Source organism: Triturus cristatus, chromosome 3_2, assembly GCF_964204655.1.
Source record: "Triturus cristatus chromosome 3_2, aTriCri1.1, whole genome shotgun sequence".
NCBI classification, from domain to species: Eukaryota; Metazoa; Chordata; class Amphibia; order Caudata; family Salamandridae; genus Triturus; species Triturus cristatus.
The window spans coordinates 7,076,169-7,098,900 of NC_140584.1; the positions used below are offsets into that span (position 1 = coordinate 7,076,169).

General features: G+C 47.0%; 2 protein-coding genes across 3 annotated transcripts in view; one reads left to right on the forward strand and one right to left on the reverse strand.

Annotated features, from left to right (window-relative positions):
- Positions 1-11,038, forward strand: part of LOC146856673 (uncharacterized) — a 178,349-nt gene extending 167,311 nt beyond the window's left edge. For both annotated transcript variants that reach the window (XM_085647176.1, XM_085647175.1), the window contains one exon: positions 10,028-11,038. The gene's annotated coding sequence lies outside the window, so the exon portion shown is untranslated. The remainder of the gene's footprint in view (positions 1-10,027) is intronic.
- The window catches only part of KIRREL3 (kirre like nephrin family adhesion molecule 3), a 4,147,526-nt gene that overhangs the window by 1,653,985 nt on the left and 2,470,809 nt on the right, over positions 1-22,732 (reverse strand). The window lies entirely within an intron of this gene.

The following is a 22,732-nucleotide window of genomic DNA, read 5'->3' on the forward strand; positions in this document are numbered from 1 at the left end:
TTTTGTACAACCTGCGTAATTTGAGAAAACGCTTTTAGAATATCCATATGAAAAGTATCTTCTTTCAGGCATTCAATAATAGGTGCTAAGGCCTTAGAAATATTTTTTGTATTCATCGCCTCAACGAGTAACCATTTTGGCGGGCCAAAACAATGTCTTGGGTCCATGCCAAACTTTCAGCAGTAGAGGGGGCATTGGTAGCTGGTAACACTATGTTAATGCTTAGTGGGAGATGGTCGCTCAGACCATTAGGATGGATCATGAATTAAGCAAACCAGTTAGCCTAGCGATTCGGGATAATAATAAAATCAATCAAAGGATTAAATCCCCGTCCAATGAGCGTAGGGCCAAAATCTACTATTGGAGAACACAATATATTGGCGAAACCAAGATCAAATGATGCCATAAGTCCGTTATACCTTTCACCCGTATCAGAATGTACAAAATGGGTAGTATGGCCATTATCCTCTGTTTCAATGTCTCTAGACCCACAATCATTCAATGTACAAATACTAGCATTAAAATCCCCACCCCAGATCGTAATCACATCCATCTCTTTAGATACAACCAGATTGCTCAAATCATCGGTTGGACTTTTTATAACTTCTGCAAAATTTCCCTGATCTATATTGTTATAGAAATTGACGACCACTACCTTGACTTTTGGGAGCATATGAATGGTAACAATTTGGTAACAGGAGGTGTATTTTGTCATTTTTATGTTCTGTACCCTCAGCATATTGGAAATATAAACACAAATCCCCCTTTTGTGTCTCCCGTGTACTGACCGCAGTGCTGGAATGTGGAATGTCTTAAAACCATCAAGATGTAACTCATTTAGTAACCACGTCTCCTGGAGACAAAGAATGTCAAAGTTATTAATAAAATCAATCCAGACTGGGTTAATGGCCTTCGACTCAAGGCTGCAAACATTCCAAAAGACTGCTCTTACAGACCCTTCGGCTGATTCCACTTGTATATCTAGACCATGTTTGCTCTCGCCCTGTCCCTGGGTTCCCCCTATCTGAATTTCTGTAACCATGCTGCAGTCATCTACTAAAAGGGGTGTGACAACTTTAATATGTCCACTGCTTCCTAATTCATTCTGCGTTGTTTTTAGAATTCCTACCGGGGATAGATCACCCTTACTCTGAAGGTTCTATAAAGACTTTATGATTATGCTGGTTAAGAATTATTTCAGGCAAAGCTACTGCTAACGGAGTGTTGCAATGATCTGCGAGTGGTACCCAGACGTGTTCCGGGGCACAAACCCAATAATCTGGGTGTAAAACCTTATCCTGTTCCAAGGGACAGGCTCTCAGTTGTAGTTTAGAGGCAGGGCTACCTGTAGGGTGTTGATTTTCATGTGTTGCCAGAAGTCAATCCACATCCTTGAGGAATTGCAAAGGCCCAAACCTATTTTTTGCCTCTAGATTGTAGGTCGGATTACTATTAAGGTGTGTATTTGTATGAGAAGCAAAATACTTGGAGGGCACACGTGGCCAATAGAAATGGCCCAAGGGAACGACATTAATACCCTCTGCCCTAAGATTGTTTGCACTAGTTCGACTTAAAATTTTGCGAACTAGGGCTGGTGAACTCAGAGACAGAACTACACAATCCTCTTTAAGGGTTTTTCTACTAGTACCCACCCACGGGACGCGTCTCACTATTTTAAGGGAGGTAAACATTTCCTGCGTCAAACCAGCATTAACGCCTAAATAGTGTGTAGCTTTATTCCTCAGGGTGACCTAAGATTCTTTATCACCCTCAGAGGAAGAAGGAACATTTGCCAGGACCAGTGTGTAGGGGGCCGCAGCAGGGGGAAGGTTTGAACTAGTATAGTTTGATGGGGGCTCTTGATTAGAAGCCACTCGAATCCCTTTCTGAGAGCAAGTATCCAGATGAGGTGAAACCCCCGGTCCATTTTTATTTAATATTCCTGCCCCCCCTCTTGCCCCAACATTATTTAGCCCTTGGCCACTGGGAATTAGACTTTTTGATTTAATAGGGCACAAAACTCTACTGGTACTTTCACTCTGACTATTCTGTTTACTGCATCCCAGGGTATTTGGTCGAGGTATCTGCCTGCAGACTTTGTCGGGTACGTCACCCCCACCTATCACAGGCTGTATAATTGCATCTTCAGTTAGGTGTCCTATAATCGACAATTGACCTACTTCAATATTATTCAGTCTCTTCTCTAAGGTGCCAATAGAGACTTTAATGAATGTGGTTAATTCTGTTAGTAAGCTCATAATTCCCAAAATATTATTATTAAGGTGACCTTTACTATTACTGCTGTTTTTTGAGCAGCTGGCCCGTTTTTTAGCTTTATTAGTGGTTAGGTTGTCCTTGCCTTGGGTTGATTTAGGGTCGAGTAATAAACTATTAGGAATTGTGAGAGTTTTATGAATCAGTGGCGGTAAACTTATGGGGGCGTCTATCTTCTCGGAGGTACATACTCTTTTAGGTGGTGGCAGTGATGCAGCATCTGGGTCATCAAACGAGATCTCATCGCCTCCAGTCTGGACGCAGCCGTTTGATGATTCATTAATTGTTCCATGAACGCTTTTTGTCCCCTCAAGCACTCTATGAGGCGGGGATGAGACCCTGCTAGTTTCAGCCAAGACTTGTAGCTCCTTATCCTTATTCAGAGCCTCCTATAGGACAACCCCTATCAACCCCAACACAATCTGGGATAATGGGACTACCTGTGGGCCTACCAACACATGAAACACACCTCGCAAATACAGTTATTACCCCCGCGATAGGGGGGAAAAAAACAATGCAAAAAAAAAATTCACAAGGCTATTGAATTTACCAGAGTCCTAGCTTTTGATGATTTAGTCCCGAAGACCAGAGACCAAGAGCCGTGACCCAGCCCACCCTCTTCCGGCCAAGGACGGGCCCGCCCTTGGCCCGGGCGAATCCCGTGCCGCGGGAGCCCTGCGCAATCTTTATGCGCCGGCTGGTGCCAGATTGTTGCACGGCTCCTGCTGCGGTGACGCTATGCTCCCTGGGATGTGAAGTCCCGTAGCAGGAAGGACCGTGTGGCTGGGGCGGCAGTCCGTGAAACCTGCAGGGTGAGACTCCGTGCGGCGAGGGTCTAAGACAGGATACAACAAGGGTGGCAGCAAAGAACAGCTAGTCGGGCGATAGTCACCAGAGAACGTACCAATTGTCCGTGTCAGCAGAAAAGCGATACGCAAACGGAAAAAAAGCATGCGATGAGGCCAACCGCGGAACAGAAATCAGCGAAGACCAGCCACAGGCCTGCAAATCCCACTCGTCTGGCGGAACATTGCACTATAAAAGCAAGAAAAAAAAACCCACAACACAATTCAAACTGCGTAGCAACATGGAAGCACCCGGACCTAGTGCAGAGGAAAAGCCGAACACCACAAGCACCACGGCGGACCAGCCAGGAACTCTGTGTCCAGGGAAGGGCAAGGAAGAGGAAGACTGGGTTCAGTCCGCAGGAAGACCAGATCATCGTCAGGGAGGTGATAGAACACCATCAACAACTGTTCAGCACCTCCACTGCGGCACTGGAAACCCAAACAGAAATATGGCAGGCCATCGTCACCAACGTCAATGCAGTCACAGTGTCGAGGAGGACACTGGAGGATGTCAAGAGGCGCTGTCCAATCGTCCGTCCTCGCCAGATTGGATTATGGGAATTGCCTCTACTTGGGAGCCACAAGAGATAGTATAAACCGCCTTCAGAGGGTTTTGAATGCTGCAGCTTGGGTTCTGGTGTCCCTATCCAAGCATTGCTCGGTTGCCCAGGTGCTTCCGAAACTCCACTGGTTGTCAGTGGGCAAGCGGATCCAATTTAAAGCACTGTGTATGTCACATAAAATTCTAGCTAAGCAAGCCCCGCAAGGTCTTCTGGAGCTGTTGGAGGCTTATGTTCCAGTGCGCGCCTTGCGATCTGCTGACCATGCTTTGGTCTGTGTCCCTCGGGTGCGGAGGTCCAGAGCAGGAGGGCGTTCTTTCCGATACCTCGCGGCAAAACTATGGAACTCTCTCCCGACGTCAGTTAGAGTCATTCCTAGCCACCTGGCCTTCCGCAAGGCCCTGAAGACGTGGCTTTTCCCCCTCCCTACCATCTGATCCCCTTGATCTGTTCTGGCTCTTGTGCTCGGGCTCTTGCTGCTGCGCTGGGACGCCTCGTTGCTGGGGCTGCTATGCGCATAATAAAATTAATAATAATAATAATCTGAAAAGGGAGACCAAACATAAGCTCGCTGCCAACAGGGAGGCAGCAATGGCTACTGGAGGTGAGCCTCCTGCAATACAGGAGGAGCTGGATGAGCTGGAGCAAATGGTGGCCACAATCAGCAGTGAGGAGACGGTGGCAGGATTGGGGGGCCTGGACACAGCACGATTCGACCTGACACAACAGCAACAGGGTGAGAAACGATCAGGGACGGGGGGACGGGGGGAGATGGGCACAATGGCGCACATGCACAATCAAGTCTAGCACACTGCACACCCACAATGACCGTGGAACATGGCCCTGATTGGCCTGTCACACTGCAGTACACATAGAAATTCCAAGTAGGCCCCCACCAACAATGTGCACAGAGGCCCCCCATCCCCAACATCACAACCGACCCATGCACATGTGCTGAATCCAGCAAAGCCAAACAAATGGTTCTGTCAGTAATGTCAATTGCTTTTAAATGTTCACGACACATATAGTTTACATGTAACACATATCAATGATTCTAGGAAAGAAAAGGGTATAACACACACCAATTTGAGATTTCAAATGATATATTTAAAGAATACCAAATATTCAAGGCTGTCGCAATACATAAATCCAATTGAAAATGGGGTTTGAGTGACTTGTGGTGAAAAAGTGACATGTGGTGATTAGTGATATAGACAGTAGACTATATATGAGACAAAAATGAACGTGCAATCAATGGGGGAGGGTGAAATTTCTGTTTTGTCCTTATGATTTTTACACATATGCTTCAGGATCCTTTACAAGTTAAGCTGTGATCATAAGCGTTGGCAGACATTTGGATGCGTCGACGTTTCGACCCCGTGTATTGCGCAAATTGTAATAAGCGTCAAGGCGGGTCTGACGTCACAGAAGAAACACCTGGACCTGGAGAACATGGACCAGTGATACAGGTTCACCCAAAAGATCCGATTATCAACATCTCAGATCACATATCGACACAAAGTGAATATGATGTGCTATCTAAAGGCTTATCATTTATTCCAACAACTGCACCCAATAACTTCAACATCAAACTGGAACTGCAGCAATTCTTCCGGAGAATACGCCTCAAATACCATTTTAAGAATAACGAGAATTGGAGTAAATGCACATCAGCTACTGAATTCAGACCAGCCTCGACTTTTCTTCCTGCAACATACTTGATGAGTGAAAAGATTCTTGCTTATGAAAAAATTTGTGATAGAAGAAGTGATGGATCTCCTCAGCCACAAGAAATTCATCAACTACAACATCACCAAGGACGAGAAACAGGCTCTGCACTCACTAAACAAGAACTTATCGATTTTAGTGCAAGCAGCGGATAAAGGCGGTGCCGTTAATATTCAAAACACCCAAACCTACATTGCAGAAATCAACCAACAATTGAGCTGTACTGAGAGCTACCAGAAAATAACGAAAAATCCCACCTGAGAAATCAGTGATCTCATTCAATCACTCACTCATCAAAGACTGACAGAAGGCTTTCTGTCACAACATGAGTACAACTTTCTGAAAAAAACGGACCCAAGAATACCCACCATCTACACTCTTCCAAAGATTCACAAAGACCTACATAATGCACCTGGCTGGCCAATTGTATCTGGCTGTGGGTCTATTCTGGAGCCTCTCAATCAGTTTCTAGATAGCTTTCTACAACCATTTGTAGTAGAGACACGTTCCTTTCTTAGAGATACCATGCATACCATACAACTGATGGAAAATCAAGTAAATGATAACGAAACACAATTTCTAGCTACACTAGACGTCTCCTCGCTATACACGAGCATCCCCCAGGAACATGCCATTGAAGTCATAAGGAGGACGCTGGACAGACGACCTACACCGATGTGGATCCCAACTGAATTTTTGGTCAATCTACTCAAAATAGCCATGAAAAAGAATTACTTTGTCTTTCAAAACACATACTACCTGCAATGTAAAGGCGTAGCTATGGGGGCTGGATTCGCCCCTAGTCTAGCCAACCTCTACATGGATGACTAAGAGGACACACTTCTATACGACCTCACCAAACCCTACTTGAACAACACATCAGTATGGAAGCGCTATATTGACGACGTGCTGATGGTGTGGACCGGCACGGAACAAAGCCTAATGGAATTTAAATCATGGCTTAATACACGCACTCCGGATATACAATTTACCATGTCCTATAACAATGAAGCTATTAGTTACTTGGATATCACCATACAGAATGAGGAAGGAAAATTGTTCACCACGTTATACAGAAAACCTACCGAGCGTAATACCACCCTGAAATACGACTCACATCATCCTAGAAGTCTCAGACAATTTGCCATATGGACAATTTTTAAGACTACGACGGAATTGCTCAAAAAGAAGTGACTTCTACAAAGAGACATACATTCTCATAAAAAAAACTGGGTACCGTGTATACCCAAAAGGCCTATTAAATCGATCAAGAAAAAGGGCCTGGTATCGCCCCAGGGAGACTCTCCTAGAGATACAACCACCAACAGAAGACGTTCAGAAACTGGTGTGAGTAACCACTTTTAATACACGCAGTCACGAAATAAAGAAAGCATTACTGAAATACTGGAACCTAATAAGCACGGAAATTGGGATTCAGGAGAAACCTCTGCTTTTAAAAGAGCCAAAAACATTAAAGACTACGTGGTAAGCTCCTATCTTGAGACTGAGAAACCACGAGACATTAGACAACAACTCAATTTACCACCCCTAGTGGGTCATTTTAAATGCAGCACATGCAAAGCCTGTGAGTTTGCACTGATTGGCTCATCGTTTCAACACTTGGGAAAAACATATCACTTAAGACAACACAGTAACTGCAATAGTCATAACGTGATCTGTGCCATACGATGCCCATGCGACAAAATTTGCGTTGGCCAAACGACCCAAAAGGTCAAGACCAGGATTCTCCAACACCAAAGTAGAATCCGTTGCATGGTCCAGGGAGCCCCCCAGTAGATCATTTCTCCAAAAGCAAACACACTACGGATGACCTACAATGGTGGGTACTGGAAAAGGCCACCCTCCATCCCAGAGGAGGTAGCATACTCCAACTACTGAATTTCAAAGAATTCAGATGGATCCATCTGCTGGACTCAGCAAAAAATGGGCTAAACGAACAGGAGGAGACATATAGGCAAATGATCAAACTATAGAATCCTTGAAATTCTTTCCTCTACTTCACTGATGCCCAAAATGTGAACAGTATCCTCTGTTTTGTACCATCACCTATGCATAAATAGATGAAAGTCACATGTTATCACCTAGGTGTACTTTATAATTTCACTTAGGAATAACTTGACTGCCAATGCCATAGGCCAGATGTCTCATTTTTAAACACCACTAGAATTACTAGTGAATCAATGTATAAATATGTTTAAATATTACTAGATTGGCCAGCCAACTACCAATCTAATAATGTATGACAAACGCCACTAGCTATACGAGTGTTCCTTTCACTGTACATTTGTGCCTAACACCACTTAATTCGCTAGTGAATGATGCGTGTAGAAGCTCTGATTCATGATATTAAGTTATTCAAATGTACTACGTATATTTTTGACATTTTGTAAATGTCGCTGTTCTCTAAATACATGTGAAAATTGCATTCAGCGCACATATGTCTTTTAATATGAATTGAATGTATAATCGCATCTTAATAGTTATGACAAGCGCTACTAGATTTACTAGTAACTATATAACTGTGTACAATATCACCTAATGCTCGAGTGAATGCTTCATGTGGAAGCATTTCCATGACATGTATATGTCGTAGTACCAGTGCTCCTTTAGACACTGTTTTTGATGACATTTCCCGTATATCCATAGCATCTGATCCCCGAGCAGCCACACGCAGCTGTAGCTCATTATGACTTTGCTTACAGACACGGGTGAGCGTGCACGTTGCAGGCACGCATATAGCTTGCTATAAATCACACACTCCCGTCCCCGGCCTCATTATTCCAACCGAGCAAGAGCCGGAGAGATGCATGATAGCAGATCGCGGTAAAACTAGCACTGAGCACACTTGTAGAAGCGCATTCTCGCATCTCAAGTGCATTTCCATTTGTAGTGATTAATGCACCCCACCTCTTAATGTTTTCCAATAAATCGCCTGACAGGACAAAATCTATAGACTCCAACCGACGGGTGGAAGCATTTAAATAAACGAATTGTTAAAGAAATAATATGAGGTATGTCTTTGCTGGGACGGTCTTTCCTCCTGCTTAAGCCTTTAAATTAACGAATTATTAAAGCAATAATTTGATGTCTTTACTGGGACGGACTTTCCTCCTACTTAAGCCTTTATGCAATCACTTAACTAAACTAATTGCATTACTGGGAGTGATTAAATGAATACTATCATTTCTTGGGCTACCACCGGCAGGGTAATAAGGACCTTCACTTGACTCAGATGCCCTTCATACACGTAGATATACCCGAGAATCTGCAGTTTGGTAAGCCTCACTATCACTGTGGGAACAGTCATTTATTGTTCTATTCCATAACACACACCTTATTTAGCTTTCCATTCAAACCCATAGGCTGTATATCCATCCGTACTGTCCTGAAGAAGACCCGCCTTGACGATAATTGCAATTTGCGCAACACACGGGGTCAAAACGTCGACGCAATCTATATGTCTGCACAATGCTTATGATCACAGCTTAACTTGTAAAGGATCCTGAAGCATATGTGCAAAAATCATAAGGACAAAACAGAAATTTCACCCTCCCCCATTGATTGCACTTTCATGTTTGTCTCATATATAGTGTACTGGCTATATCACTAATCACCACATGTCCCTTTTTCACCACAAGTCACTCAAACCCCGTTTTCAATTGGATTTATGTATTGCGACAGCCTTGAATATTTGGTATTCTTTAAATCTATCATTTGAAATCTCAAATTGGTGTGTTATACCCTTTTCTTTCCTAGAATCATTGATATGTGTTACATGCAAACTATGTGTCGTGAACATTTAAAAGCAATTGAGATTCCCGACAGAACCATTTGTTTGACTTAATACTTACCCAGGTTGTGAGGAACACCGGGTCGCCCCATTATTTTTTCTAAAGAATCCAGCAAAGCAGCGGCTCTGTGACCCACACTGACTATGCAAGTAACACTGCATGTCCGATAGCATGGCAGCAGCCAAAAACAATTACATGGCCCATGAATCAACATGGAGGTAGCCCAGGCCGAATCACATCTGTAAAGGAGCAGGTCACACTCTGACATGTCCACGTGCACCCATAACCCATGCCCTACGAAACACGCAGCAGACGAACAATGCAACAGGCCACACAATCTGTGCGAGAGCACATACGACCCAAGTCAAAAGCAAATCAGGTCCCGATAAGCACACAATTCTAAGGCACTCCACCTCAAAGGGAGAAGGCCACACGAAAAGAGAGCTGCAGAGGCAACTCCCACACAATGCAGCACACACAGATAGCAATCACAGGACATCAGCAACGACGGCAATGTGGTACAATGTGCAACACCAGCACCACAGGACAGAGACCACAACAGGTTCTGCTCGTGCGTAGTAACTGTCCACTCACATCTGGCATTGCCTGACACAGTGGGATGATAATGAACGGGTACTACCACACATCCGTCATGTATTGGGAAAACACACTGACTGCCATCAAGTAGCCAGCTCCTTCCAAAAAGTCACAATGTACATTGGCATGCAGTCTGAATGTAAATATCTGAAAATCAACAACATACATGTGAAACTCTGTTAAACTGCATCTCCCCTTTACATTTCAGAGGGATAATCACCACCTACGGCAGAGCAGAACACAAACCCCATTGTTGATGATGTAGACGACAACCTGCACATTTGTCAAGATAACCTCCAACGGATACTGGACAGCATGTGCACCCCACCCCAGGAGCAGGGCAGGCCACCTGCCTCGAGGTGACCCCACCACCTACACAGACCACACAGCAGGAAACACACAGCACCACAGCTGTCTCACAGGACCCCCCGACCAATACATGGAGCACATACAACGTGTGTGGTCTTCCCAGGTGGAGGTGGCTGAACAGCTACAGGTGGGTTTCGAGCTCATGGCAGCCAAACTCAATGCCATACGTGGGAGTCTGAGACCCATCAGGGACCACGTACAGTCCCTATCAGACACCCCCTGTCCGCACCTGTCTCAGACACAGATGACTGCAGTGGGAACATCGACACACACAGCTCCGACTCCTGATGTGTCCGTGGCGCACAGTGATGCTGCCCCATCGCCTTCGCAGTCTGATGTGTCAGTGGCACACAGTGATGCAGCCGTCACCCCGCCACACACACCGGACACAGAACCCATATCAGGGGAGTAAGAAGGGGATGTGAACTACTGTGTGAGGAAGGGGGCAGTAGCAGCCATCACCGCCGTATGGCCTGTCCCTGCCTGGTTCTGACCTATGCATAATGGTCTGGTAAACCCCTCCTAGTGACCCCCGGAACACTCTGCGGCTTTCACCCGGACCCCGACATGGACTGCCATTCCGTCACCACAGGCCAATTACACAGCTATCCTGCTGCGGACTGCACTCTCCCTCTTCCCAATCACTGTGCCATCCCCAACGGACTCTGGTTGGAAAACCACTGGGCTTCCATGTGATGTGGGCCTGGATGGCCATGTACAGCCCCAGCTCAGTCAATCACCTGAATGTGAATAAAGCATTCTAAATCACACAGATGTGTTATCACTATGTTCACTCACATAAGTCAGTAGATGCTGGATTACCGTACATTTCTTTATTTCATTTACATCTCTTAAGGACTCTAAATGTGACATGCAAAGTAGTTTACATTCCTTCCATGGCATTGAAGTCATGGTTTCTGGATGTATATAAAAATCAAGTCGGCCTAAATCCATTAAAAATCTTCTAGCATAATTCAACCAGGTAATATTACTTGCATTATCTAATTTCATTGAGTCTCTAATAATGTTAATGTCTCTATTTAACCCTGTGCTTCTTGAAGTCCAAACTCAATGCCATAATAATAAAGGTTGCATTTTAATAATATCAGAAATGTAGGTGATCCCCAATTCATTATGACAATTAAAAATTGAGGAGCTCTGTGAGACAGCTCAAATAAACCTTAAAAATGAATTTTCCACTGTTTGTATTGAAGATACATCAGTATAGCTCCAAATTCCTGCTCCAAAAATTACAATGCTCATACATTTAGCTTGGTAAATTTTTAGGAGGATCCCGGGGGCCTTTTGCCCATTTATTTTAGCAAAATTCACCACAGCCGCGGTTGACCTCCTAAAAAGGAGGCTCCTACTCTTAACCGCTGGTCCCCAGGAACCAGTATGCTCCAATAGTACGCCCAGGTACAGAAAATGTATTAGTTGACTCTATCCTGTCATTCCCCATTGGCATACTTTTACATTTATTTATCCCCTTCCCGCATGTCATTACAAAGGTTTTCTTCACAATAAGTTTAAGGCCTCGACTTTCCATAAAATTAATATATGTTGCAAGGGATCTCTGTAGACCTAGATGAGTCATGTTTTGTTTGGCGTCTGACCATTGCCCCGTGTGAGGGGGCACAACTCACTGCCCATGGGATCTGCATGGTGCTCTGCCTCCGGAGTGCGCCGATTGTCTGCTCTGCTGACACTGTTCAGGTGTGAGGGTCCGACAGGTTCACATGTCGTGCTACATTGCCATGTGTGTGCGTTCTCCCCCAGCAGTGTGTTCGAATTGGCAACTTTGCCAAACAACGCTGTGTTGCACTGAGCATGGAGCTGCATTATCTTGCACAGGCGTGTGTACACAGGCATGCACCACGCACATGCATCCAGAGCCCGGACGAAGGCAGACGTTTTCCATGAAGTGGTGGGATTTGTGAGCAATCCCCACGATGCAACAAGTTGTTGGGACCTGTGCTATGGGTGACAATCGGATGTGGCTGCAGGAACGTAGTTACTCGTCCATGAATGCCCGTGCAGCTTTATGTGCAATGTGTTCCAATAGTACGTTATTGTCGTGTTCGAGGAACCCCATGGGGAGCCAATCCATTAAGTGGTCCGGGCAGGTGTGCTCAGCCCACGCCGTTTACCCAATCCCCAACACAGCCCAATAGGGGAGCGCCTCGATGTTGTCACTGCACACGAGGAATTGTGCAATCTCCCATGCACAACTACCAATACATACGCAGTATGTCAGGGCATCCCATGCATGGCTGTCTCGGTTCCACTCCTGTTCGTGATCCAACAGGGGGCGCAGACACAGGTCATAGTCCAATTCATCAACAGTGTGTTGGATTAGCAGACATCTATGGGACACTCGAATGTGCATGTTCGGTAGTGGAACCAGGGCTGGACGCAGGTGACGTAAGCAAGGCGGAAGCTGAGCAGGTAACTGATCCGCAGCACTGCCAGTGGCACTGCGCCCAGTAAATGCAGCATACGTGCACGGTGCTGTTCCACAAGACGGGGGTCGTGCATGTGCCCGGTGTGGCCTGCCATTGCGTTGGTGCGTCTCGTGGAACCGGCACTCTTCTGAACGGCGGCAGTTGTGTGGAGGATATGCCACAGCTCTGAGCAATGATTCGAATGTGTGTGCAACGTTGGGGAGGTTGGCTTTCTGATTCCAGTTTGTGGCCAGGTGGCGTGAGGCCTTACGCTGCTTGTACAATCTCACTCCGCGTCTCTCCCTCGCTCTCTCCCTCTCTTTCCTTTGGTGGGCGCATGGCACACCTTCTTCTCTTGGATTTGGTATTCCAGGCTGTGTGCTACGGATTGTCCAGCGAGGAGCAGCTAGGACTCATCCTACGGGTTGTCTCGGCTTTTTTTGTATGGTGTATTGTGTTGGTGATTGCATTGCTGTTTCACTGAGTCTCCATTTTCTGGCCACGCAGGTCTGTTGAATTTCCTGCTTGTGCGACATCAGGCAAAATGTTTGTATTGGTATTCGTGTTGTTGGTGTGCAGTTTCTTTGTCCAGGGTTGGGGGTGGTCCCGGGGGGGGGAGGCGTGTTGCGGGCCTGGGTGTGGTGTGGGTGGGTGGGTGTTGTGGCCCTCTTGGGTGTCCGGGCCACATGATGGGTGGCTCCATGGCATCTGTTGCCCTTCGATGTGGCCCTGGGCTGATCTCCTTTTTGTGGTGCTGGCTGCCGTCCAACTTAACACCAGGTCAGAGCAGGTGTAGATTTCCTGGTGCTAATGCGCCTTATCGCCTGTTTTGTGTTTTTATCGCCGATCTGTCTGGTCATTGAGAATGGTGAGGACTGGTGTGGTCGCGGCTTTTGGCACAGGAACGCCCACTCTGCACCTCGTTGGCGATAGTTGCGGGGTTCATCTGTGGCGATGTTTTTTGCGGCTGCTATCGCGGGTAAACTGGTGCTGTGGTCTGTTGCACCAGCTTGTGAATGGGGAGGTAAATTTATCACAACTTTGGCTGCGATAAAGTGCGGTTAATTTGGCGATAGCACCTTGTGAATATGGCCCATTAGAGCATGTAGAACCCCCCATTAATATCGGGGCACGTGTGATCATTTTCGACCTGACTTTTCACATGCTGTACTGTGCCTAAAACTCTTCTTAATTTACCAAAGCAGTTAAACGTCGTGTTGCGCTTTAAGAAACACCTTCCTTTTGATGTTATCTAGCGACAGATGAATATTTGAATATGTTTTGATGCTGGTTATGGATTTGTGGATGGCGTCGACAACACTTGAAACGGTTGGGTAGTAGCCGTATGGAATGCCCGCGTGTATGCTCACAGGGTACTGCTCACGCTTCATCTAAAACTTGGCATCGCTTGGTGTAAATGTATTCCAGGTTCTAGGGTACTGGATTTCGGTTAGAGCTGCCTCCCAATCCCCTTTCAGATCCACAGTCTTAGCCAATTTTACGGTGTAATTAGAAATCTGGTTGTTGGGGAACATGTCTTAGAAGTGTTCAACGGCAGGGTGATATAAAAGGGCCTTGTCTCCATAGTATCAACAGCGTTTAGATGCTCCCTAGCTCACACACCCGTCAGGGAGCTGGCCAACACCCAACTGTTACATGTATCCGGCCAGACCCTCCATTTGACATATGCCTGGCTGTTAGCCCCGCTACCTTTCCCTTTCAGAATCTTTTCAACCCTTTGCACCCTGTGTGGATCGTCGGGTACCATTTGTAACTCTTCCTTGTAAAAGACCCCTGACACTGCTTCCCCGTCCTTTAACCTGTAAATATACATCCCTTCTTTAAGCTCCACACTTTCCACTATAAATATTTTGTTGCTAAAAGTCTGTTGGAAGCCCTTCGTAAAGACCCCTTTCGATTTTGAAATCCTTACGTGATCACCTTTTTTTAAAATAAGGGCTGCGCGCTGCTTGGAGCGCTAAGATGGAGGTCGCACTCTAAGAGTGCTCCGGACCCCTTCTATCATCCGCTCCAAGATTCACTATTGTCGGTGTTTTGTTTACTTACCTGCTCAACCTCCGGGGCTCCACTTTGATCTGGCTGGCCACAAACTGGATGACTCTCGGCTCCGATCCTCCGCTCGACCGAGTTATGCCCTTTGAAGCTGTTCGGGCACTGGGGCCTAAGATGGCAACCCCGCCTCCGGAGCTGGAACTGACAGCCTCGCTCCCTGTTCACGGAGTCTCTGCCAGCACCCAGCCTGATCCTCTCTGCGGCGTGACAAGGAGACCCCCCCTTGCTTCCTGGTAGTTCTGGGCAGCCTGTTCTCTCCGTGCTCTGACTGCAGAGGCATCGGCTGCCGAGCCGGGCAGCGGGACGCCGGGGGTGTGGGTGCCGACAGCGCTTTCCGCCCCCCATTCCTGGTAGTGCGGAGTGCCGCCGGAGGATCCAGTTGCCGCTCCTTTTCTTCCTCATTGCTGAGCGGGCCGTGCCTGATGCCGCGGGGGCCGGAGAGGCCATCTATAGTGCACCAAAGGTGAGCCCGGGGTGGTGTTGAGAGGAAGGCACTCAGCTGCTAATTCGAGCAGCGCCCCTCCTCCCCGCTGGTCCCCCTTGCTGTTTGCTGACTGTGGTTCGAGGCGGTGCACTGGCCTCACCTGCTGTGCCCTTGCCCTACATCGGCTCCGGGGCTGCCTCCTGCCAGGCGGTCCGGCTGGCTCGTTCCAGGAGTTTCGATTCTCCCTGCCACCATTCTACTGCCCTGAGTCTTTGAGAGGCCTGTGAGAGGCGGGTGGCTCTGGACGACCGGCCGCCTGATTACCGAGGGGAGCTGTGCTGTCGGGGGTGGGGGCGTTCGGCTGCTAGATCTGGCAGCGAGTCCTGGTGGTTGGGGCCTACCCCCCCTTACCTGCTTCATTAGCTGGCGGTCCAGCGTTGACTGTACCCCCCCAGGGGTGGTGTACCCGTGTGGAGGCTTGCTCCTCGAGGAAGACCAGCCGCCTGATAGGGGGGCTGTGGGCGAGTCATCGCCGCAGCGTGGGGCCCCCTGTCGTACTTTAATATTCGGAACCGCGTAGGGGACAAGGCCCTACCCCTGTCTATCTTGGTATTAGCGAACCGCAAATGGTAAATGCGGCATATACGAGTGCTTTATAGATCGTTCTAGCTATAAACGCACTGTTTACACGTCATTCGGCTTCACTACGCGGGTTCCATTTTGGAAGCAGTGGCCATCTTGTCATTGCCCTCACATAGGCTATGATGGAGTTAATACGGGCCTCACAGTACATGGGCTTTCCCTCTGACTTCTCTGTGACCTGGGCAGCTGGCTCTGCTGCCCCGGGTCAAACCGGTCTCACGAGCTCCCCTTCCTCCGTCCACCTGTGATTAGCATCAGGGCTCGACCCATCATAAAACCCTTCTCATCCTACACAAGCCCCCGGCTAATCTCTTCCACACCTGCTTGTTCCTGCTTTATGACTTGTTTCCCAAAACAGGAGATGCTCATGTTTATTGGGGGGTCTATTTACTTCAAATGTGGGATCTGAACCTTACCGTGTAAATCATTGTGGGCTGGCCGAACTGGAATGTGGGATGGTCATCATGACTCTGCCTTTTCTTTGTAATGTACACTTGCATATTGCCGTATCATAAAACCTAGGAATGTATGCTTGAGGCAGGAAAAAGCGTATTTAAGATGAAGTCCGTTCCTATGATTTGCAGCAGTCTCCTGAGAACATACACGCTGTTGTACTTCTAGGATACCTGTCATTGGTCTGCAGCCAATAAACGATTCTTTGACTTCACCCAGAAGACTCTGTGTTTCTGTAGGTCCGGAACAGGGTGAACCCAGAAGTCATAGGGTGTGTGCCCCTGCACCGCTGGGTCTAAAATACCCAGTACTTCAGTTTGGCGCCCAACTCGGGACGATTTCAGCGGTACCAGTCCAAGCCAGAGGTTCGTGAGGAGCTTCGTGTGGAAATTCCGGAGGAAGGCCGCCACTTCATCGACCCCTGCATGTCGACGTGGTCCGAAAGTCTTTTCTGCGAGGTTCTCCGCGTCCCGACGGCTACGAAGGACTGCTGCCCTGATTAATCGACCTGTTTTGGACCCTTGACGAGTTTGAGAGAGCGAAACAATCGAGAGAGTCTTCTGGTGACGTCATCGATCAGCAATATTCAGTTAAGTATAAGTGGAGCGTCTCCCATTTGTTTTGGTATCCCTCGGGATCGTTAGATTTGATTTGGTAATTGGTGATTTGGTGTTTGCAAACCCCAAAGCCAGAGGATTCGTGTATTCACGAGGCTATCGTAATCGATAATCCTTTGACGTTTGGATCTAGACTAGTGAGCGAAGATGCCTGGTTCTGGACTATTTGGTAGATTATTCTGTTTGGGTTGTGGAAAAGATTTCCAGCTAGAGGAATCATGTCCGGTTCCTCCGGTTGGAACTCCAACTTATGAGCTCTATGTGAAACATGGCGTAGGCCCCATTGCATATAACGAAGTGTGGATCCACTACACCAGGAAAGATGGTGTTTTAAAATGGCCCCAAAATGGTAGTTTTGATACTGATATTTTAGATAATCTGGAAATTAAATTGTTCAAGAAGAAAGCCCGGCCGGCGATGTTTGACTCTTTCCGCTTATGGCGAAAGGAAGCCAAACAGAAGGAAATTAAGTTAGCGAAAAAGAATAAGAGAGAGAGAGGTATGTCAGTAATGCAAGCAGCTGTACAATTTAAAGACAATGAAGAGGAGCAAATGAGTGAGCAATTGCATAGGCAGCGCAAGTTAGGGATTGACAAATGTTACCCAGCTTTGCCTCATTCTAAGCAGGATGAGTCAGAAGAGAAGGAGAAAGATCCCCTGATGTCACATTTGTTGAGTTCGCCACCCCCGTATGCTCAAACTGCCACGACGCCTCCTCAGCTTGTAAATATGCCGCCTCCAGTGCATATACTGCAAGCCTTGCCGCAACCGCCAGTTGCTTTTCAGCCAGTTCCTATTCCTGTAGCGCAGTCCTCTCAAGCGCCGCCAGTTGTGCTTCCAACTGCCCCCGCACTTCTTGCGACTTTGCCTACTTCAGCAACTGCCTCCCCTGACACTCTTCCTTCCACCACTCCAGTACCTGTCTCTACATCCTCTTTTCTTCCCTCTGTTTTTCCTCCTGTTCTCGCCTCAGCTTCTCCTTCAGCGCGACAGCGCTTAGCTAATGTGGTTACTACATTAATGTCTCCTCTCTTTGGGTCATCTGGTGCAACCCCTGGTGTACAGCGTAAGCAGTTGCGCAGCCAATTGCCTAACCCCGATGAGAAAAAGGTAATAGACCACATGGCGCGTAGATGGATCGTTTTTCCTTCACTGTACGATGTGGAATCAGTTGTCAACACTTTCCATCAATGGGATGCCCCGAAACAGAGATATGTGTTTGAGAAAATGTGTGAAATTCTCTGTGAAGAATTGGAGGATAGTGGTAGAAATCCAAATCCGCAGGAATTGTGTAGAGTGAGGTTCGATTTTGGAACTGGTATAATTGTGGACCGCGAAGTAGATAAAGCAGTTGCGGTTGTATTGTCCTTAAGGAATGACGATTGCCAACAGTCATTGTTTGAACAAGAGGTCCTTGTGGGGAAAAAGGCAAAAGCGCGACAATACCCTATGAGAGAAGTTCCCCCGGTATGGAAGGAAGCGGTTGCAGCTGCCGGTGGTAACCCCGCTGTGGCAGCGCATTTCCAGCGTGTTTGGGTGCATGTTCCATGGAAGCGCTCTGAGGTGTTAGCGCTTAAGCAGTCCTTGCCTGATCCCCATAAAAACCCAGCAGGTTATTATAAAGAGTTGTCACAGACGGCAGGGTCATGCATTATGAATCTGGCCGACATAGACATGTTGTTTGGTAATGTTGTTCCACAGCCTCTATGGGGATCAATTCGTAATGTAGATCACAATGCAGAACTAGGGGATACATGGGCTAACATTGTTGCTGCTGATGCTAGACAAACGGGTGGCGCGAAACCAGAACCTTTAGTAGCTGAACTCCCTGGTAGAATCATCACGTATATGAAGACAATAATGCCTGCGATGCGCGTAAATTGGGATAAGTTATCTGCATGCAAGCAGAAGAAGGATGAGACAGTGTCAGACTTCTTTACTAGGTTTGAGGAAACGTTTATTGACCACAGTGGGCAGGATATGAGTACTGAGGGTGGACAACGGTTGTTTGTGGATAAGTTTGTGCAGAATTTACTTCCTGACCTGTGTAAAAAGTTGAAAGATTCAGAGAGTTCTTGGGCCGTTTCCTCTTCAGCGCAAATACTGGCTACTGCACAGTATTATGAAAATAGAGATAAAGACGAGAAAGATAGAACGGAGAAGAAAACGAAGGAACTAAAGACAAAGGTCCTTTTACAGCAGGCCTATCCGCCACGTGGAGGTGGTAATAATTATAGACAACCCCAAGGTGTCTATCACCAACCCCAACAATTTCAGAACAATCAGCAAATGAACGGGTATTACCAACCACGTGTCCCTGTAGGTCCCAACCAATGTTCATACTGTAAAGAGGAAGGTCATTTTAAATACAGTTGCCCTAAGTTAATGCAGCGGAACGGTAATGCGTATGGCGCAAAAGGAAGGGGTGGTCAGCAAGCTCCTAGAGGCCGAGGGCGTGGAAGTGTTCCCCAGAACGCGCGTCCTCTGCCGCCTCAAAGTACCATCAATAGCTTTGATCAGCAAGCTAACGCGATTAGCAATACGGCTCAGTATTATAATAATGATTATTATGCAGAAGACGGTGATGCAGAAAGTAATGATTACTAGGACAGCCATAGACAGAGAGAGGGAGTTGTTTCAGTGCCAGTGGATCAGAGTGGACCGTATGTTGAGGTGACTACAGCAAATGTAACGGAGCCTTTTCTGCTAGACACTGGTGCTGCAAAGAGTTCAATCATGCATTCAAAACTCCCTGGCGCACCTTTGTCTGGCGATATAAATGTTTCAGTAGGTTTTTCTGGCGCCCCAGTTAGGAACCCGATTTCCAGTCCCATGTCACTTTCTGTTGGACCTTGCGAGCTGAAAGCGCCCCTGATCCTGACAACAGGTTGTGGTGAGAATTTGCTGGGATTAGATTTGTTGAAAAGATTGCACGCTACACTGTATTGTTCTCCTTCAGGAGTACAACTTACATTAGGCAAGAAAGTGGTTTCCCCAATGTATTTGTCTAAAAACACGATGCCACCTGAATTGTTATCCCTTCCGGATGCCCTTTGGGCTACTGGTCCCAATGATGTGGGCCTCTTGGAAATACCGCCATATGTGGTGACTCTAAAGGCTAATGTCAGACTGCCACGTATTCCCCAGTACAAGATCTCTAATGAAGGGCAGAAAGCATTGTTAGACATTGTCAGCGACTTGATTAATAAGGGTGTGATCGAAGAGACAAGAGGCAACGTTTGCAATAGTCCGATTTTACCTGTCTTAAAGCGAACTGACCCTTCACAGCCACCTGTTTACAGATTTGTGATTGATCTTAGAGAGGTTAATAAGATTGTTGTGCCACAGTTTCCGGTTGTCCCCGATATAACTGCCTTGTTAACGATGATTCCAGCCTCTGCTGCATGGTTTTCAGTGATCGATTTAAAGAACGCTTTCTTTAGTATCCCAATTGCAGAAGAGAGCAGAGATATTTTTGGTTTTAGTCTGGGAGGCCGAAGCTTCCGCTTCAAACGCGCTCCCCAGGGCTACTGTGAGAGTCCATCCATATATAGTCAGGCTCTGAAAGCGCAGCTTGATGCACTTGTTTTACCTAGTGGCGCTATCCTGATTCAATATGTGGACGATTTACTGATCGCCGCGGATACTGAGAAGATTTGTAAAGACGCCACATTGTCACTATTGCGTCATTTATCCGTTTTCCATCACAAAGTGTCTCTCTCTAAGCTGCAATATTGTCGACAAGAAGTGACCTACTTAGGTCATCTCTTATCGAAGGAGGGAAGGAAACTGACCCCAGAGAGAATTCAAGCTATTGCACAGTTGAGGGTGCCAAAAACACAGAGAGAAGTACGTGCTTTCTTGGGCATTACTTCATACTGTAGGCATTGGATCCCTAGTTTTTCCTTATTGGCAAAACCTTTGTTAGCTTTAACATGTAAAGACACACCGAATCCTATCCCATGGTCTGAAGAGTGCCAGAAAAGTTTCGTGGAATTGCGTAATGCATTATGTTCAGCACCTGTGTTGGGTACTCCCGACTACAGTAAGCCTTTTACATTGTATGTGCACGAGAAAGATGGATGTGCGTTGTCAGTGTTAACACAGCCTTTTGGCGACAGACCGCGCCCATGCGCATATTTTTCATCTACCTTGGACCCTGTAGCGAGGGCATTGCCAAGCTGTCTGAGAGCGACAGCTGCTGCAGCGATGTCTATCCGACAATCTGCTGGTTTGGTAATGGACAACACATTGATTGTTATGGTTCCACACGCTGTAGACACATTATTAAATAGAACCAAGACACAACACTTGACTAGTGCACGATTATCGGGCTACGAACTTACATTGTTAGCTAATCACATACACATAAAGAGATGCAATACGCTGAATCCAGCTACATTGTTGCCAATTCCGGCAGACTCAGATGAGATTGAGCAACATGACTGTCTGTTCAGAACAGAAGAAGAGACGAAAGGGAGAGTAGATCTGAAAGATACTCCCCTGACTGAGTGTGATGGCACTTTATGGGTAGATGGGTCCTGTTTCAAGCTCCCTAATGGTGACACGACTGCTGCATATGCTATCACGACTTTGCACACGGTCGTGGAAACTGCACGAGTGCCACATAATTCGGCCCAAGCAGCAGAATTAATCGCCCTCACGAGAGCATGTGTGTTGTCTGAAGGACTGAGAGTGAACATATACACAGATAGCCAGTACGCCTTTGGCGTGGCTCATAATTTTGGGCGTTTGTGGAAAGAGCGTGGGTTCCTGACGTCGCATGGAGCTAAAATTCAGAATGGCAAGTTGGTGAATGATCTCCTTGAGTCACTGACCCTACCGTTGCAAGTTGCGATCATGAAATGTAGTGCGCACAGGAAAGTCACAGATGATGTTGGACGTGGGAATGCGTTTGCTGATGAGACCGCGAGAGAAACAGCACAGAATGTGAGGACTAGAATGTATGTTGCCGGTCCCGCAAGATGGGTTAATGATGTGGGAATGTGTGAGAACACAATAGAGAGTGTGAAGTCGCTTCAAGCTGAAGCCACAGAGGAAGAGTTAAGCAAGTGGAGAGAAAGTATGGGTAAGTTGGATGAGAATGGTTGCTGGACTGACCTGACAGAACATAGGCGATGGTTGTTGCCTGATGCATATGTGCTTCCAGTGGTTACTATGGCGCATGGAATGGCACATATCAGTACGAAAGGTATATGCAAGTTGTTGGCTCCAGTATGGCAGAATGCTGGGATTCCCAAGTGTGCAGAGAACGTGGTCAAGAATTGCATAGTATGCTTGAAGTACAACCCTGGTAGGGGAACCCCAACTCCGGCTGGTCACTTTGCACCCCCATCATGTCCATTTGAAGTTTTGCAGCTGGACTTTATTCACATGGAAAGATGCAACAACCTGAAATATGTATTGGTGGTTGTTTGTGCTTTCTCAAAATGGATTGAGGCTTATCCTCTGAAAGATAACACTGCCCTGTCCACAGCCAAAGCCCTTGTGAAAGAGTTTTTCCCTAGGTTTGGGATGCCAAGAATGGTGTAGTGTGATAACGGAAGTGAGTTTGTGGGTAAAGTGATGAAGAATGTATGTGAAGGGCTAGGGATAAAGCAGAAGTTCCACGCTGCAAATCACCCCCAATCAGCTGGATTAGTAGAACGCTACAATGGAGCCTTGAAGCTCAAGCTGGCCAAGATCCAGGCGAGCACTGGTCTTAAATGGCCTGACGCTCTGCCCCTAGCACTCCTGTCCACCAGAATGACCATACACTCACGAGTGGGACTTAGCCCTTATGAGGTCGTCTTTGGCCGCCCGGCTAATGTATGGGGCGTGCCAAGACCGGCGAAATTTAGCGAAATAGAGCATCCAGTACTGCTCGATTA